General features: G+C 31.4%; 1 pseudogene; it reads right to left on the reverse strand.

Moving 5' to 3' along the window:
• Positions 1–2,251: 2,251 nt before the first annotated feature.
• LOC117910095 lies at positions 2,252–3,263 on the reverse strand (annotated as a pseudogene).
• Between the last annotated feature and the right edge of the window lie 1,832 nt (positions 3,264–5,095).

The raw sequence follows: 5,095 nt of genomic DNA on the forward strand, positions 1-5,095 counted from the left end.
TCTCTTTAATCAAAACTCTTTACTCTTTTATCCATCTTCAATCAAATTGTTCATATGTAAAACATTTATTCCTTATAATTACTAATTGCATTTCTCTTCTATAATGTCAATCTATGAGATGTAAAATGAGGTTTATACTACATATTTCCAAATATATTATCGATAATTGCTCTTGAAGCTTGATTGATTTACCTTAATGAAGTCTTCAAAGTCATGATCTTTTCTAAGGATATTCTCACATAGACAAAAGTTAACTATTATATTTTTTTTAAAGTTAATCACTATTCTTAATAAATATAATTGATCATTACCTTTATCTATTCATTTTTTTTCTCTCCATATTTCACATATACATGTTATTGTACATTCTTATATTTGACCTAATTTAACCCTCCAAGTTGTAAACATGGGAGCTTAAGGTATTATGCTAGACATGTATTGAGTATAATTTAGGTGCAAATTTTACTTGAAACTAACATTATGTCATTCATTCTTTTTTTAAATTTAAAATGTGAATGATGAAAAAATTGACCAAATTTATATGATGTCATATTTGATTGTGAAATTTTGTTGCTATAATTTTGCTCATAGGGGCCCAAACAGTTGGATGGTGTCATGTGCGGATATTTTGTCATGCGATACATGCGAGACATAATTGCAAATAGAAGTCTCTTAACATCTCAGGTTTATCTGCCTATGTATTTTCATAAGTACATGAGAACTTATACATATATTTAATGTTTCACAATAACATATTTTCTCTTGTCATATATTTTAGTTTGAAGGAAAAAAACCTATTCACAAGCTGAGTTAGATGAAGTGAGATCTGAATGGGTCTCATTTTTTAGCACTCTTATCTTAGACCAAGTATAGTGGGTATGTTAATTTATAATTTTTTAATAAAATTTCAGACATAAATTTCAATTAATGTTGCATTTTTTCTCTTTGCAAGGTTTCGGGTGATATTTGCAATTGTTGCAATTTTGAGATGACAAGATCATATGTAAGATCTTATTGTCATGCATAGATGCTGAAGTTTTGGATACTTTTGGGTACATACCTATATATTTTAAAAGATACATTTGATGAAAGTACTAATTCATGTTTTTTTTATTATGTATGTTTGTTGGATTCTTTTTGCATAAATTTTGGTACATGTTAATATCATTTTAGTAAAATTTCAAATATAGACTTAAAGTAATGTTGTTTTTTTTTTTTTACTTGCAAGAGGTTGGGTGGCATTTGTAGCACTTGCAATTTTTAGAGTATAAATCATGTATAAATTCTTGTTATCATGCATAATTATTTAATTTTTGGTTCTTTTTAGTAAATATCTTATATATATATATATATAATATATTTAATAATAGTATAAGATCATGTATACTTGTTAGGTTGTTTGTGGATACATTTTGATATATTTAGGATACATATTTATATCTTTTTAATGAACTTTCAAACACAAATATAAAATAATGTTGTTTTTTTTCATACTTGCAAAAGATTAGGTGACATGTTTAATGTACATTGGATGTAGATTTTATGAATCAAAAATGATACATAATCTATCTAAAGCAGATTTTACTTGGCTGTCTTAGTAATGCTACAAAATGAGTTTAACCTTGCCTTTTGTTAATCTTGCAGGTTCATAGAAATGTTATCCAACATAAAGGAAAGTGCCACTCTTCCTCTCCATTGAAATGGTGTTCACCATGGAAGGAAAGCTCCTCTCATCAATTAGTTTTTGGTTTGCCAATGCCATAACAAGTTAAGGTTAGCTCCTTGCTAGTGATTAAATTTGAGATTTCAAAATTTTCAAAGATCGTATCACCTGAATTTGGTTTAGGAGTTGAATGTCTTAGTCCTACATGGTATGCACTTTAAATAACACATCTTGTCTTTCATTTCACATCCATGGATTTGAGGTTGTAAACATGTTATCAAAATCTAAAGCTGCAGTCCTAGAAGTTGTCCCAAACAACAAAGGGCACTCACAACCAAGTAAGTTGAAGAATAATCTTTCAATGCATTTCTCTTTGGTTATTAATGTGTTGTAGTACAAATTAAGGTCATAAGATAAGTACATTATGAATTTTGTATATACAAACAATGGTCTTTGCTGATCTGATAAGATGTCTTATTTGTTGCACACCATCATGTTATTACTACAGATCATTCTTCTTCTCTGTTATAATAAAATAGGATCTCTTTCAAAGATGGAAAGCTCAATTCACCTCGAAACTTTCTTGCTAGTACCCACTTCGAGGTTGTTCATAAAAATCAAATGACTCTCTTCAATCCCCCATTTGTATATGGTTTTCTCACCTTTTGGACTTCAACTGCTTCTCAAGTGCCATCTTCTAAGTCATATATCAAGCAATCTAAATCAAGAACATACCTTGATTCCTTCATATGCCCAATCAAATTTTCCAGAACTTGATATATCCCCTCTATTTTGGGGCCCACCTCATCCCCAAGAACAAAACTATAGACATGATTTCCTACCTCGACCCAGCTCCGACCAGTCTCCTTCTTATTTCCCATTCTTTTCATCAACTTTCTCAATCTTACAAACTTCCCCACTTACCATCAGCTGCATATATATTTGATAGCATCACATAAGTCCCTGCCATATTAGGCCTCAGATCCAATATCCTGTGAGCAGCTAATTTTCTGGAATTGGGAAACCCGTGTGCTTCACAAGCTCCAAGAAATGGGCCCCAAACGCACTCGTCAGGCTTGAATGGCATGCTCTCTATGAGTTCATAAGCTTCCTCAACTTTCCCAGCACGTCCTAGCAAATCCACTTCACACCCATAAATCTCCTGGTCTGGACTAGTGTTATAATCACCCACCATTAATTTAAAATATCTCAAGCCTTCATCTACAAGTCTGGCATGACTGCAAGCACTAAGAATGCCCATAAACAAGACTCAGTTAGGCTTAATATCTGACCTGACCATCTTGTCAAACAATTCAACAACCTCTTCTCCATACCCATGAGTCTCATACCCAATCATCATGGTAGTCCAAGAAACCAAATCTCTATGAGACATACCCCCAAAAACTTGGTGTGAATTAGCAATATTTCCACATTTGGAATACATGTCTATAAGGGCATTAGACAAGGCCAAATTCCCATCAAGGCCTCTTCGAATAATCCTCCCATGAATCTGTTGTCCACAATTCAAAAATGCTAAGGTCACGCAGGCAGCCATAATGCTGGTAAATGTGAAGCTAACTAAGATAAGAAGAAATAACATGTAGGATAAATCACTCAAAGAGGGTATATCCGAAGTCTCAGAAGAATTTGACACTGGTCAGATAAATTTTATACTTAAACTGAATATAGAATGTCTACCCACCTGGTTTGAGTGAAGATATAATGTCCCTAAAAGAGAAAGTGCCCCAATCTCTGCTGGTAGCAAAGACAACACGTTATTCTTGAAACTTGAAGCCACAACAACTAGATGAATATCAAATATAAAAAGATTTAAAATGAAAGAAAATCTACGTACACCAGACACTCCCAAATATCTAAATTTTTTTGCAACAAGAAATGAGAATATGACCCCATATAAAACTCTGCAAAGGAACAACAACCCTTTATTGATGCTGGTATTGATGAAATTCCTGCATAACTCAGATGCACGTGTTTCATTAGAAGAGTTGAGAGAAAATAGTTCAGATAAAAGAGTATACTTAAAAACCACTATTAATTCCTCTAAAACTTTACATACGTACTGGAAAAACCTTGTAAAGACTAGATTCACTCACTGTTCTGATGAAAGTCAAGACGAATGAGACGTGAAAGCCTTCCAATATTCTCTGGCAAGCCAGTCAACAAGTTTCTTGCTGTGAAAATAGCAAGCAAACACAGTTTTGAGAATACTTTAAGTATATTTAAACAAAGAATCAGATATTGGTGGCATCAGATAAAGGACTATTTACATGTCTCAGTTGGATTGGATCTTTCATATCCCACGATCAAGGTGTTCCATGTGATCAAATCCCTTTGATTCATTTCATAGAAATATCTATTTGCTTCAGAGAAACAACTACACCTGCAATACATGTCTAGTATAGAATTCATGACAGGAAGATTGGATTCAAACCCATGTTTAGTCACTGCTGCATGCAGTTTTGGACTAATTGAATCGAGTTTCTCACTATGAGTGGAATTGGATGAAAATGAGTGGTAGATAGTAGTCATGAGTGGATACATCTAGTGTTCTAATCTTGGTTCAGAACTATGTTTTGGACTATTTGATAATAGTATAAGATCATGTATACTTGCTGGGTTGTTTGTGGATACATTTTGATATATTTAGGATACATATTTATATCTTTTTAATGAACTTTCAAACACAAATATAAAATAATGTTGTTTTTTTTTTCATACTTGCAAAAGATTTGGTGACATGTTTAATATACATTGGATGTAGATTTTTTTTCATTGAATTTTTAATAAACTTTAAAAAATAAATATAAAATAATGTTACTTTTTTCTTTCTTGCCAAAAGTTAGGTGACATTTGCAGTGCTGCAGTTTTTAGAGGAGAAGATCACACATAAATTTTTGTTATCATGTACAGCTACTTGATATTTGGTTATTTTTGGGTAAATATCTATTCTTTTTTCATATATATTTGACAAGATAACAAGATTTTATATAGTTGTTAGGTTGTTTGGGAATATATTTGGATACATGTTTATATCCTTTTATTAATCTTTCAAATATAAACATATACTGATTTTTTTTTCTTACTTGCAGAAGATTTGGTGGCATTTGCAGCAATTACAACACTTTTGAAGGCACAAGATCATGGCTACATTATATTTATCATGTATAACTATTGGATTTTTGGGTACATATTTGCCTTTTTTTGGATGTATGTGAGATAATATAAGATTATGCAAGGATATTAAGGTTTTTTTTTTTTTTTTTGTCAATATATTTGCCAACATGTTCATATTTTTTTTAAAGTATATTTTATACATTCATGTACTTTATATATATATATATATATATATATATATATATAGAGACACACACACAACAGGTTCAATTTTGATGCAGATTATTTGGGCAATAG

The sequence above is a fragment of the Vitis riparia genome, unplaced genomic scaffold (assembly GCF_004353265.1).
Source record: "Vitis riparia cultivar Riparia Gloire de Montpellier isolate 1030 unplaced genomic scaffold, EGFV_Vit.rip_1.0 scaffold593_pilon_pilon, whole genome shotgun sequence".
NCBI classification, from domain to species: domain Eukaryota; kingdom Viridiplantae; phylum Streptophyta; class Magnoliopsida; order Vitales; family Vitaceae; genus Vitis; species Vitis riparia.